Source organism: Panthera uncia, chromosome A2, assembly GCF_023721935.1.
Source record: "Panthera uncia isolate 11264 chromosome A2, Puncia_PCG_1.0, whole genome shotgun sequence".
NCBI lineage: Eukaryota > Metazoa > Chordata > Mammalia > Carnivora > Felidae > Panthera > Panthera uncia.
In genome coordinates this window covers 19,857,412-19,871,541 of record NC_064816.1, presented here as the reverse complement: position 1 = coordinate 19,871,541, position 14,130 = coordinate 19,857,412, and the positions used below count along the sequence as shown (strand labels likewise).

At 56.4% G+C, this 14,130-nt stretch overlaps 1 long non-coding RNA gene across 1 annotated transcript; it reads right to left on the bottom strand.

The window, feature by feature from the left end:
* Positions 1-4,633: 4,633 nt before the first annotated feature.
* On the bottom strand, positions 4,634-12,436 carry LOC125929442 (uncharacterized). The gene is made up of 2 exons (XR_007459863.1): positions 7,759-12,436; positions 4,634-6,772 (listed from the first exon to the last, which is right to left on the bottom strand). It is a non-coding gene; the product is annotated as an uncharacterized LOC125929442 (long non-coding RNA).
* Between the last annotated feature and the right edge of the window lie 1,694 nt (positions 12,437-14,130).

The following is a 14,130-nucleotide window of genomic DNA, read 5'->3' as shown; positions in this document are numbered from 1 at the left end:
AAAGAAAGAAAGAAAGAAAGAAAGAAAGAAAGAAAGAAAGAAAAATTCCAGACAGGTCAGTAAGGATACTTTGTTCAAGGGAGGAAATTCCTCACTAGAGAGATGGGGCGGCCATCAGTGGCCAGGATGGCTAGGGAGCCTTCAAACAGCTGGGGCAGCAGCTGGAGCTGACTGCCTCCTTGACAATCTGCTCCCACACTCCAGGTGGGCAAACCGAGGTGGCAAGAAGGGAAGGGCCTCCAAGTTTACAGCCAAGTATGAGGAGAAACTGGGGCTGTCCCATAGGGTGTAGGGAACCTCTAGAATGTGAGCCACAGGACAAAAACCAGTCGCCATGGGAATCCCCATCCCTTTCCAGGAGCAGTTGGGGCATTGGCGAGCCACGCCTCCTGCTCTCTTGTCCCTCCATTCCACTCTCTGGTGGTGGGATACCAGACAGCCAGAAACTACAGCTCCTAGGATTTCAGTTTCCTGACCTGAATTGAACTACTGGATCACCAGAGACCCCTCAGGCCATTCTCTGGGAGTATGCACTCTCCCTGATGCAGAGGGGTGTCCCTTAGTACTCCTGACAGGCCACTCAAGAACCTGGTACTGATGGGGTTCCTGCCCAGATCCCCTCTACCCTGAGGGTCCCCTGGAAAATGTCCTCTCTGGCTCCAAACTGTGACCCTCCAAGCTGACAGGAAGACATTCAGGTCTCCAAGTGGTCTAACAGAGATGGCCCTGAGAATATGACCCAAGACGACCCCTTCTCTCTTCTCTTTCCAACCTCACTGTCTACCCTGACCCAGCTCTGGCGACATCCTGGTCTCAGATCTCCTTCCAAGCAGAAATAAACTTACTCTCGGTAGGCCCTGAGGGCAGGAATGGCTGTTCCCATTTTACGGGTGAGGAGACTGAGGCCCTGAAGGAGGTCTTGTCATGAGCACGTGCACTGCTGATCAGGCAGAACTGGCTTGGTAGCTGGACCCTCTGCCCTTGTCCAGGGCCCTCCCTGGGACCCTTCCTGATTCCACAGCCCCTCTTGGCTGGCCCTCAGAGCAGGCAGCTGGGCCTGGGGATAGGCAGAGAGGACCTTGGGAAGGGCGCCTGGACTGGGGAGCAGGTGTGGGACGGGGGCAGCAGGTGCAGGATAATGGGGCCACTGGGAGAGGCCCAGGGAGCAGGTGTTGCCATGGAGGGGGTGAAGTTGCCATTGTACGTCCAGTTCTGGTGGGCCCAGAACAAGAGGGGGAATCCGTATGAGCCCCTGGGCCACCCTGGCTTATGCTCAGAGGTCATCCAGATGCCTGGGCTCAGGCACACAGCCAAGCCCCTCCCCTGGGTCTCAGCAACCCTCCAGGTTGCCATGACAACCAGCACTTTCATCCCTATCCCTTTGTCTGGTCACGGTCCAGCTTTTGTGACCAGCCATAATTAGCAGGGGTGGGGAGAGCCTTGCCTCAGGATGCACTCAGGGGGGGTGAAGCCATGAACCCAAGGCAGAGGGGGCTGGAGGGCAGGTTAAAGAACACCAGATACCAGAAACCCTGGGCTTTTCTGGCCACCAGCCCCTGCAGCCTCCTCTCCTGGCTGCTGACCACACCCTCAGAGCTGGATCTACAGGCCTGGAGGTGACCTGGGCCCCAGGCACTCCTGTCCCCTCTCTGCCCAGAGCTGTGGACCACCCATCTCCCCTGTGCACTGTGAGAAGAGGCAAAGAGTACAGGCCAAATCTCACTTTGTGAACTCCCCTGTATGACTTGGGAAACTAAGGCACAGAGCAAACCTGGGCCTTGGCCTACATCAGGCCACAAAAAGCAAGACCTCCTGGGGATGCAGGACCCCAAGGCAGGCCCCTAAACCAAATAAAATTGAACCCCGGAGGTTAGGTAGTCCCTCCTCTGACATACCCCATAGAGAGGAACCTAGTCACCAGGATTTGGCAGGAGTGGGAGCAGGCTGTGGTGGCCCAGGTCCCACCTGCTATGTGACTTTGGGCACATCCCTTTTCTTTGAGCCCCCAGTCTGTAAAAACAAGTGAGGTCTACGAACCTTCAGTGAACCCTCCCTCCTGAAGCCAGGGTGAAAATGAACAAGGCCCCCTCAGCACAAAGCCGGCTCCTCGCCAGCCCCACACACACCCCACATCCCCTGCTCCCCCAGAATCACCCCCGGCCTACCCAGGACTTGGCATCCCTGCATCCACCCTCGCTGCTCTGGACCTTTGCACCCTTAGTTCCTCCTCAGTGGTGCTCTTGCCCCTCAGACAGGAATCCAGAGCTCCTGGGTCACCAAGAGCTGGTGAGCATGATCACTGCGGTCTGACAAGCTCTGACTTTCAACCGGGAACCAACCCTGGAGCAGAAGCAGAGAGCCTGGGGGCAGGAGCCGGCTGTGGACACAGCTCCTGGAATGAGACAGCACAGAAGGAGGGTCACAGGATGGCTTTAGGGACTAGGCTACAGCACCACTTGTCCTTCTGTCCCGGGCTGGCTTTTCTGATTCTTCAGGGGAGTCAGGGATTCCTGCCCCAGGCTCCCCACACCGCAGTCTCATGGCAGGAGTCTGGTGACGATCCACACAACTGCGCCTATTAGGAATGAGCTTCTGCTGGGACTGCCCCCTCTGTGGGACCCCGGGCTGTGCAGGCGCCTCAGGCTGAGGAGAGACCCCCTCCACCAGGACAGCCCCAAAGACACGACAGGGTCTAGTGATGTGCCCCAGAGATGCCTATTGGCAGACAGGGTAGGTCTGCATCCCTCCTTCTCAGCCACCACCCATCCCCCTGAGAGACTTGAGGAGAAGGGGGCAGGAGAGGAGGCACCAGGGCTGCTCCTGCAGCTGGAGTGAACACTGAGCAGAGAGCCAATTCACACCAGCAGGGCAGGCCCATAACTCAGCACCACTTGGTCATCTCGTGAAAGTGTTACTCCCTCTTCCCCATGAACATCGTCCTCTGGGATTAGCCCTGTGTCTGTGTTGGATGTGAGAGGGACACAGTAGAGCCTGCTACCTGAGGCCAACAGGTGAGTTCTGGGGCCTAGGCTGAGGCTACATCACTGGGCAGCCCACACCAGGAGGAGGACAGTGTCCACCCATGTAGTTATTCACGGTTGTTATCAGTTAGTGACCCATTATTGAGGAATTGGTGTGTGTCGTGAGGTTTATGCACATCAGGCCATGAATCCTCACACCAGCCCTAGAAGGTGGTGACTAGTATGGTTTCCCCTTTTACAGGGATACTGAAGCTCAGAGATGTTAAGCTGTCTTGGGAAAGGGGATCAGCAGACCCACCAGAGGGGTGGGAAAGTCAGAGGCAGAGCTGAGGCCACTACTGGGTAGAAGACACCGCAAATCCCCAGGTTTGGGGGCTCAGGGTGAAACATATTTTATAATGGCTGGAGCCAGGGGACTGGGTGCCCAGGTGGCAGGGAGCTCCCTGTCATAAGTGGCATGCAGGAAGAAGCCGGATGGGGCACTTGTCATCCTGCATCAGAATGGAAATGGAGTAGCTGTCCAGAGGATATAATATCCTAAGGGGTCAATCCCAGGCCCACCCCAGCTCTGGAGGGTGCAGAGAAGGCAGCATCTCCCAAGTAGGGATTAAAGGGGGGAGGGGTGCCTGGGTGGCTCAGTTGGTTAAGCTTCGATTTAGGCTCAGGTCATGATCTCTCTCTTACGGTTCATGGTTTCCAGCCCCGCATCAGGCTGTCTGCTGTCAGCACAGGACCTGCTTCTGATCCTCTGTCCCTCTCTCTCTCTCTCTCTCTCTCTCTCTCTCTCTGCCTCTGCCTCTCCCCCTCTCAAAAATAAATAAACATTTAAAAAAATGTTTATATACTTTTAAAAAAAAATTAAGGACAGAAGGAGACACCCTGTCCAGAATTATCCTCCTTGCTCCTCCCTAGAGGTGGCTTCCACATTCTTAGTGAGAAATTTCAGAGGGACGGGGCACAGATGGGGACACAAGGCCGGGAGTGAATACCCCCAATTTTGCATCCTAGGCACTTCACTTGCCTCACCCTAGTCCCAACCCTGTGGGGTCTCAGAACCCAAGCCCACTCCCAAAGCCCCTCCTCAGGGGGTCCGGGCTCTTCTTTCCCCACCCCTACAGCCAACCAGTGCACCACGACCAACCCTTTCCATCCCCAAACCTCCCTCAAGTCCAGCCACTCCTCCCTGGCCTCCCAGCCACCAGCTAAGAGTTACCAGTTCCTTTCCTACCCCGAAGCCCTGCTCAGACCCTTCCATGGCCCCCCCAGATCTGGCCCCTCACTCTCTACACTCCCTCCCACCAAAAGGAGGCCCTTTTAGCTTCTGGCACACCCCAGGTACCTGACCCCCGCCTCTCCTGGATCATATTCATTGCAGCTCAGACATCTTTCCTCCTGGGTTGGGAGTAAGCACGCCCGTGCTCCACTAGCCGTCACAAAACCATGTGGCCAGGGCGATTAGTATGTCTGCCTCCTCAGAGAGACCAAAGGTGCCGTGGGCCAGGGTCCAATCTAGCCCACCCAGCCTTGTGTCTCTAGCCCTGGCTCTGCTGCCTGGCACAGAGGAGATACCTAGTGAGCAACAAACGGATGAATGAAGGGGATGTGACCAATGATGAAGTTTTGGGGTGATCGGGGATTCATGGGGTTTGGAATTCTTGAAAACGCCCTTGGTGCAAAAAGGTAATTTTATTAAAGCATGGGGACAGGACAGGGAGAGCTGCACTGGGGTCATGATGGGTAACTCATCATTATACCCTCAGGTTGGGAGGGGGTCAGTCAGGGATAGAGTAAGTCTCCAAGAAATTTTGGAAGCAAGGTTTCCGGGACTTTGAGGGGCTAGCTGTTGCTAGGGAAACACCATTTATTACCGTTTAATAAAACCTCAGTCATGAGACCCTTCAGATGTATACTGGGGGCCATAAGCTTGGAGTATGATTGCCAGCATATATTGGGGCAGTTGAGATACAGTAGACTTACAGGATCCTCGAGGTTGGGATAATGTTAAGCTAAGATTCTCTTTTGCCCCCAGCAAAGTGTCATCCTTGAGGCAGCTGAGCTCCTAGAGGGAGGTCACTCTGCTGGTTTCAAGGACCTGTCAATGGGCTGTAGGCATAAGGGAATTTAATTTTTCATTTGCCTTAGTTTCCCACATCACCATGGCAAATACCTAAACCCCTTTCCTTTGTTCTTGGGTAGCCAGGAGTGTCCAAGGAATATCACACATATTCCCCCCGGTAGAGGGGGCCGGGGTGGGGGGCAGCATGCTGTCAGCCTGTATTTGCCGTCAGCTTGCCCCATGCTCCCTCATCAACCAAGGCTGGGAGGGCTGTCCTACACAGGTGAGTCCTGAAGCTGCGGCAGGAAGTGGGTTTGGGGAGACGTCTGGGGCAGGAGACTGATGAGGCCAGCAGGTCCCCTGCAGAGACCCCAGACTTGTGTGGCCCCACTCCTGCCTTGAACCGCAAAGAGAGGGTCTCAGAGCCACACACCTGCAGCAGAAAGGAACAGGAGTTAGAGACTCGAGCCAAACGGAGGGGGTGATTTAGGTGGATTCCTATAGGTCTCACCACCGCCTCGGAGTCACACATTCCCCTTTAGCAAAGCCCTTTGCCAGTCTTCCTGGGGACCACCATGGGTGTGAGGGAATCCAAAGGACAAGCCACGATGCACCTGCACCCGCCACTCTCAGCCAGCGGGGAGGATGCCTGTTGGTGGCCTTGTACTCCCCCTTCCCCTGGCTCCCCCAGCCTCCCACCACCCCTGCAGAGAGTGCAGGTTTCCCTGGGCCCTGCTGACCTGGAACCTCTGGCTCTACAGCTCTCTGTGGGTGGTCCAGGCCTGCTTGGCTCCAGACCCCTCCCCGACCTCCCTGGCGGGCTTCCAGGCCTCAGAGGAAGCCACCGCCTTTGCCACCACAGTTACCACCGCCACCGCTGCTGCGGCGAAAATGCAATTACAGCAAACAGCCGTCGCCTCACTTGAGCCTCGCCATCCACACCTGGAACTAATTAACTTAATTAGGCCTTAATGAGCTACACTGGTCGGAAGGCCTATTTTTACTTAATTATCCCCTAATGTGCTTGGCATGGAGGAGCGAGGGACCTGGAGGATGGCTTTGGTAGTAGCAGCCACCTCCTCTCCCTGCAGAAGGGATACCCAGGAGTGATGCCCGTCTGCCATGAGTGGGCCCCAAGGAACTGAGAGTCTGGACAGGGGAGTGAGGCAGGGGCCATGGGCCACATGTGTAGGGACAGTGCCCCTCCCCCCAGCCCCATCATTCTGGCTGCCCTGCCTCAGCTGAGGCTGAAGGGAATTACTCCTCCAACTGCCTCCAGTGGGGAGGCCGATGCCCAGAGATGTCAGCGGCTTACTTGAGGACACACAGCTAACTCGTGGTGTTAGAGGTGAGTAGTCCCAGACACTCTGAAGGAGCATTTTAAGCCATGGTGGAGTCCTGTAAGGGTGGGCTCTAGCCCCTCCCACACCAGGCCTGGTAGGGGAGGGCAGAGGATCACCTGGACAGCTGGCCTCCAGGGTTTCCAGGGCAACACCATCCAGCCCATTTGGACCTTGGCTCAGAAAAGCCAACTTTGTGGAATCGGCTTACTTCTGCAGCCTTGGGGTGAGCTGAGGTGGTCTTGGCTCACCTGGCAGATATGAAGGAGGCATTGAAAGCAGGGTCCTTCCCAGCTGGCCCCTGCTTTGGTCCTTCTGGGGGCTTCCAGATGGTTGGCTCATTTGAATCTCTGGGCTCCTGGGGCTGGATGGGAACCTTGGTTCTTGTGTCTCTGCTAAAGATGAGTCAGCTCCCTTTGTCTCTGGAACTCCAGACTTAAACCTAACAACTACCTCCTTGGTGCCTCCAGCCCTATCCAGCACTCGATCTACCTCTCACTAACCAGTTCTTCCCACTATTCCCCTCTTCGGAAAATGGCCACGCCATTGGCTCATGTGCTCAAGCCAGGAACCGAAGAGCTGCCCTGACAACCTTGGCACCCCACAGCCAACCATCAGGAGTCCTGTTGGCCCTGCTTCCAAACCACATCCCAGGTGCCATCTTCCTGCCCCCTCCCAGCAAACACCCCAGTCCCGGCCGTCATCCTCTACCATCTGGACAGCCGTGCCCTAGTCTTCCAGCCTTCACACTGCTGCCACGGTGATTTTTAAAAATCAGTTCCCAGTTTAAACCCTTTAACGACTTCCCATCACACACAGAATAAGTCCATGGGCCTCAGCCTGAGCTGTAGGGGCCTGCCTGCCTCCCTGATCTCATCCACCTCCTTTCTTCTCTTTTCCTTGCCCCAGTTATGTGAATTGTTCTTCAATGCCTCAGGGACTTTGCACTTGCTGCTCATCTGCCTAAGAATGCTCTTCCCCAAATCTCTGGATCCCTAAGATCTTGGCTTAAATGTCACTGTAGCCTTCCCTGGCCCTATAGCCTAACGTGTCCCCCAGCCCTAGCACCACACTCTGAGCAGTAGGATCTTCTGCATCACACTTGCATGATACTGTTCCTGTCTCTCACAACTGAAGTATAGGCTCCAGAGGGCAGGGATTGCATCTGCCTTGGTCCCTACTGAATTCCCAGCCTAGAACACCATATGCCTAACACGTGAAGGGGTCTTTTTGTTGAATGGATGTTAAGAGAATTCCTTGACCCTCCCACAAACAGCCAGAGTCCCCAGCCCCTTCCTCCAGCTCCCCAGAGCCCACCCGAATACCTCATGCCTGAGGATGGCATCCCCTCACCTACTCTGGCCTCCCAGCCTCTACTCACACTGGTACCTGAAGTACATCTTCTGTGGACTGAAAGCCTTGCCTCCCCCAGGCCTGGCAGGTGCTGCTCTTCCTGACCAGAAGGAGAGGGTCAGATCTCTACTCAGTGTGGCCCTTAGTCTTGGCTCTTCCTGGCACTTATCTTTGCCTACCCTTTGGAGGACACTCCTTAGGCCTGAGTCTGTCTGAACTCTGAGGTCATAATCCCCTGGACGTAGTTACCCTCACCTCTGTCTGCCCATCCCTTCCCATCCCTGCCCCAGTAGCCAGGCCCAAGGTGTTTGGTCCATAGTCAGCAATTAGCAAACAAGTCAGCCCCACTCTGACCACACTGCTGTACACCTAGGGAGGAGGTCAGATAACAGCAGAATCCAGCCATCTGGGGGTATCACCTATAAGATGGGGCACCACTGATTGGGAGAGTCTAAGATGGCCCCCAGAGCCCAGGGATTCCCCAGTTCAGAAGGGCAGGAAGCCCAGCCTGGAACAGGCAGAATTGCCAGTCAGAGCTGTCTCCCCAGGGGCCCCGACCACTAGGCAGGGCCCAGGTGGGACATAAAGGGGAGGGACAGCTATGATGACATAATTTAGAAGGAGGTTAAATAGATGTCAAGGTGGGCCCCACCTTCCTGGGGGGGTTCTGGACAGTCCCAGGATGTGTGAGACCATGTCTCCTTTCACACAGGGAAACTGATGCCTGGGGGAGAGGATAGCCCAGGTGACTGAGCCAGGCAGGGAATAGGATTGCTGAGGCCTGATTTAGGTTCCTCTTGGTGGCCCCAGAGCCTCAGTTTCCCTACTGGCACAATGGTGGCACTGCCTCCTATCTTCCCTCACTTCCCTGCTCCCACTGCCCAGGAAAGCTGGGAGGCTCACTAAGGGGAAGGGAAAGCCATGGATGGTCTCCCTGCCTCCCAGCCTTGTGCAAGGGAGGGGAGGCTGAGGGAGCAGCAGTCTGGGGACCCCTATGATTCTCTGCCCCCTCTCAGAAAAAGGAGCCTATGGAGAAGGAGACCTCCCTGAGGCTGAGGGTGATCTGCCTGGGTTTGAGAAGTCTCCAGCCATGCTGGACTGCCTCTTAGGGTCAGCGCTGCCATGATTGGCTCTACCACCTCACTTGCTCTGAGCCTCAGTTTCCCTACTAGTCCAATGAGGATAATAGTAGTCATTCCAGTCCTTCCAGTCTGTGGCCTCATAGGGCCACCATGAGCAGCCACCAGGCCAGTGGATATGAGACGGTGGCTCCTGTGAGCAGCAAAGCCCTGAAGAGAGAAGACACATCCTGCTAAGGGTGGCATCTTAGGGGCAAAGGGGCCTGGATTGCTCAGGCTCCCAGTCTCAGTCACCCCAGCCAAGCCAGAGCCCCTGCCCTGCCCTGGGGTTCTGGGGGTGACAGCATCTGTAAGCGATGGGAGAGGCAGGGTTGGCCAGGGACACCCTCAACCCTGGCAACTGCCGTTCTGCCCCCCCCACCCCCACCCCTGCTGACTCTCCTGTCCTATGCTATCTGTGGCTGCCTACAGTCACCCCACACACACAGTGGCTGCTGCCTGCCTGCCTCCCAAGCAGAGGCAGCTGCTCTGGCCTCCATGCTGGAACCAAAATTGAATGAGTTTTTCCACAATGTCGCCTCCCGCTGACGGCTCCTAATTGCATGTTGAAGCCATGTGATGGAGCCCAACTTACACTAATTATGTCATTACCCTAATTAAGTAAATAGCGTATGTGCTAATTGGCAGAAATCTCTTTGGGGGATGGGCAGGGGGAGAGGAGGCTGGTATACCCTGGGCTTTCACATGGGTGGGCTGGGGGTAACAGAGGTAGGGGATGCATTTCTTCCCTTGGTTCTACAGGTCCTGCAATCACCCAAGGGTTTGGGGAGCACCCTTAGCCTCCACCCCGGACAGGCTTGCCCGTGCTCCAGGGGAAGAAGCACAAGGTGCTAAATAGGTGGTCGGAGATCCAAGCCAGAGGCCTGCCGTTGCCCTAACAGGCTTAGCCTTAAACAAGCCTTTTCCCTCTCTCGGGTAGATCCCCTTGCCCAACCCCACCACCACCTCAGCCAGCCCAGAGCCTGTGGACTCTCAGACGGTGGGCACAGGGGCATCAGAGAGAATCAATATCCTGGCAGGACTAACCATGCCACTGCCATCCATCTATGGGGCATCAGTTATATGCCTGGCCTGGGGCAGCAGGAAGGAGAGAGGCTGATGACAGAGCAAAGCCCTAGGCCCTGATACAGCACCAGTGTGAACCAGTAAAGGAACAAACAGGGCTGGCATTCCCCAGAAGTCGTGTGATGTGGGAAGATCTAAGGAAGTCTGGAGGGCTTCATGGAGGAAGAGGAATTCACCTGTAAGGGAGAGGAAATCAGGGCTTCAGAGCTCAGATCATCTTTCACCATGTGATTTCCCCCCCCCCCCAAATTTATAAGTTTATTATTATGACATTCATTTCATTTCATTTTATTGTACTTGATACAAGAGGTTTTAGTTGTTGTTTTTTTTTTTTTTTTAAAGTAAGCTCTACACCCAACATGAGGCTTGAACTCATGACCCCGAGATCAAGAGTCACATGCTCCACCAACTGAGCCAGCCAGGTGTCCCTCACCATGTGATTTTTTTTTTAAGTTTACTTATTTATTTTGAGAGAGAGAGAAAGAGAGAAAGAACAAGAGGACAAGTGGAGGAGGGGCAGAGAAGGAGGGAGAGAGCCAATCCCAAGCGGGCTCCATGAGTATAGAACCCGACGCAGGGCTCGAACTCATGAACCAAACCTTAAGATCATGACCTGAGCCGAAATCAACTGTCAGATGCTTAACTGACTGAGCCACCCAGGCGCCCCTCACCATGTGATTTTTAAATGCCACACTTAACCATAACCTTCAGATGGGGGTTAGGAGGGATAAGAGAGAAGTCATCTGAAGGACAGCTCCACATGGAACTCCAACCCATGTGAGGGCACTGGGGGACAGAAGGAATGCCAGCCCTGTGTCAGAGACCATTGCATGACCAAGGCCCCCATTCTGCCCTATCTAAGCCAATTAGCATTGATCAGCTATCAAGTGGGGGCCCCTATCCCTGCCCTGTGCCTCATGGGGCTGTGGAGAGGGTCCAAAGGCAAGAATTCAAAGCCGTGGCACTGGGCCTGGGGCTAGGGCCTCCAGCAGCTGAGGCTTCTCAAGCCAGGGAGTGGCTTCTCCACTCCCTGAGAGCCAGGATGGGCTTCTCAAGCCCATCTCCTGAGTGTGCCCAGCTGCCACAGCGTGGGCATCCCTGCTCTCCCAGCTTTACCCCACCTGCCTCCTGCCAGCTCCACAGACATATGCTGCAGCTCCACACCCAGCAGACACCACAGGCTTGCTCTGGTGGGCAATGGCTCCCTGCTTCTCAGGCCGAAGGAGCAGAAAATGAGTGGTGCCTAGCCCTGGACCAGCCAGACTCTCAGGTGGCCTTGGCCAAGGGCCTCCAGTTCTCCAGGCCTCGAGCTCCTAGTAGGTGATGTCCGCTCATTCCTTGCCTGTTCCAGACCTTCATTCACTCCACACAATGTGGCCTGGGCTTCCTCAGACTGGCTCCAGGAGCCAGAAATAGATAGGAAACCATCCTTTCAGCCATCATGCCTGTAACTTTACTCTCAAATGGTCAAGAAAAAAATTATGATCTCTTTCTCTCTTTCTTATACACACACACATACACACACACACACACACACAGAGAGAGAGAGAGAGAGAGAGAGAGAGAGAGAGAGAGAGAGAGAGGGCAAATACATACAGAAAGAAAGTGAAGCAAAATATTAACAATAGTTGCATATGGCCAAAAAGGGTATATGCGTCTTAGACTATTCTTATTTTGACAACTTTTCTGTAAGTTTGAAATTATTTCTAAATAAAAAGTGGAAGGAGGGAACAAAGGATGGAAGGAAGGGAGGGAGAGAGGAAAAGGGGGGAGGAAGATTCTTTCCTTTCTCTAGATTCCAGGCTACTGGAAGGTGTAGCTAGACCAGTGGCAGCTGGGTTGATGCGGCCCTGCTTGGTGGGGCTAGGTGGGCTTCCCTGAGGTGGTGGTAGGGAGTAGGGCTATGCAGAGACTAAGGGGCATGTAGCTCTCACCCTTTCCGTGCAGGGTGGGATGGGGGGGGGGTGCTGAGTGTCTTCCTCTCTTCCAGTCATAGCATCAGGCCAGCCCACGGCTCTCTCCCCTTCTCCTGCTCTCCAGAGAATGAAAGTGCTCTGGAATTTCTATAAGGAGTCTCCAGTGGGACAAGAAGAGGAACTTCTTTTGGTCAGAAGGCTTAGGAGGGCATTCTGTGCCTCTGGGCATGAAAGGAGACTGGGCCAGCCCAGGGCACCGTACCCAGGACCAGAGAGGGATGGGACAGCTCTGGTTAAGGCCAGCCGGCCTTCCCTGCCCCGCTGCAGCACTATCACAGACTTGTGCCTGAGCAGCCCATACTAGCCTCCCTGGTGCCCTTGCCTGTCACAGCAGTGCTTAGAAGGGAAGTGGCTCATTATCCTCTCCCGTCCCTGGCAGAACTGTGGGGTGTGCAGAGGGAGGCCTTTGCTGCTGATGGGCTTGTTGAGGGGCAGAGCTCTGGACCTGCCCGGCCTCATCCCCGAAATGTCTCCAGCTCCCCACACCCTTCATCCCCATCCCTCCCCTTCCCCCACGGTGCCCACCACCCCTCCACCTCCCCTGCATCCCCAAATCCCAAATGCTTTTCCCTAAAAGGGGACTTGTCCCACCCGGCTCTCAGGCCAAGCTTCAGACCCCATCAACCATCCCCTCCCGCGAAGAGACAGCAACACGGTCATCCTGATATGTGGTCAGTCCCTGCAGCCGCTGTGTTCAGAACTCTCTCAGAAGGAAGGGGCCCTGCCCACTCTCATAGCCCATCCCCTCTTCCCTTGACCTCAGGCTGCCACTTCAGAGCCTGGACCGCCCCAGAGTGGACCTGCCCTCCATTCAGGAGACTCTGTCCAGGACGCTCAGGACTGCGGCACCCAGAGGTCAGCAGGGGCTGATTCCTCCACTCGGACACCTTTGTTCTTCTCCCGCCTTTGTCCCCAGGCCCCGTCCTCCCAGCCAGCCCACCCACCAGCCCAGCGCCTTAGCCCTCGCCTGTCGGCCCACCTCTCCCTCCCATTCCTCTTCGTGGCCTTTGCCCACCCAAGTGCCAGAGCAGGCAGAGGACGGGTGGGGCCCCCTGCCCACCCCACCCGGCCCAGCCCCCAGCCCGCAGCCGCCCGCAGTCCTGCCTGTCACCCGGCTCCCTCTCTGGCCCACGCCCCTCACTGCGCGGCCCCTCGAACAATCTCTCCCCTTTGGGTCCCCTCCCCACTTCCTCTCCCCTCAGCGCCGGCCCTACAGTCCCGGGAGTCAGGCGCGATCTCCCTGCGTTCCCCTCCCTCCCGACTCCTCCCTCACCCTCTCCCTTCTCTCTTCCCCTCCAGCCTCCGCTCCTTCCCGCTCACTCACCCTCTCCCTCTCCCGCTGCCCCCCTCTCTCTCCCCCACCTCTTTGTTTCAGCGGAGAACTGGCTCCTCGGGACAGTTCCCACACTGCAGTGCCTCTGGTGCGGAGACAGCGCCACCGCCACCGAGGTGAGCGGGGAGCCGGGACGCCGCCGGGCGCGGCAGCCAGAGCTTTGGGGGGCGGGCAGGTGGGGACGCCGGCAGTCCGGTGTGGCGCCTCCCGGCCAGGGGCAGCGGGCACAGCAGTTGGAGTGCCTGATGCCCTGGCGGTCAGCAGGACCCGAGGGCAGAGGGGCAGCCAGTTGGTTGCCAGGGGCAAAGCTGCTCGGGAGCTGGCAGGCTCTTTCCCTGACCTGGTGCCTGGCTTCTGCCAGTGGCCTTGGGCTGAGGGGGACGCGCAGGGGGGCCTGATTGGGTGGGCGGGGGCTGGTCTGCCCGGAGTAGCCACTCCTGAAGGTTCGAGTGTATGCCCAGTCCTGGAGTCCAGGGCTCTGAACCCTGCCTCTGGCAGGGCTGTGGCTGTGAGGTTGCCCACAGGGCTGTGACCCTTGAAGTGTCTGTCCCTGCTGGGGTTTTGGTTGCTGGTCAGGGATGTGCTGGGCTGCTCCCACTGCCCAGGTGGGGGGTGTGGGCAGAGAAGGAGAGATCTGCCCCCTGCCACAGTCTGGCTGTTTTCACCCCATGCTCCTGACCACCAGACCCACAGAGATACATGTGGGGAGGGGCACTTCTCCCTCTGCTAGGGGTCTCTGACCAACTCCCTCAAAATAGGAACCCCAGGATGGCTTCACCCACGGTAGCGAGCAGTAGGGATTCAGGCCAGAGCCCAGAGATGTTCCTGCGGTCAGCTTCCTGAACTGGACAGGGAGGAAAGTGGGGGGCAGGGGGAGGAAGAGAATA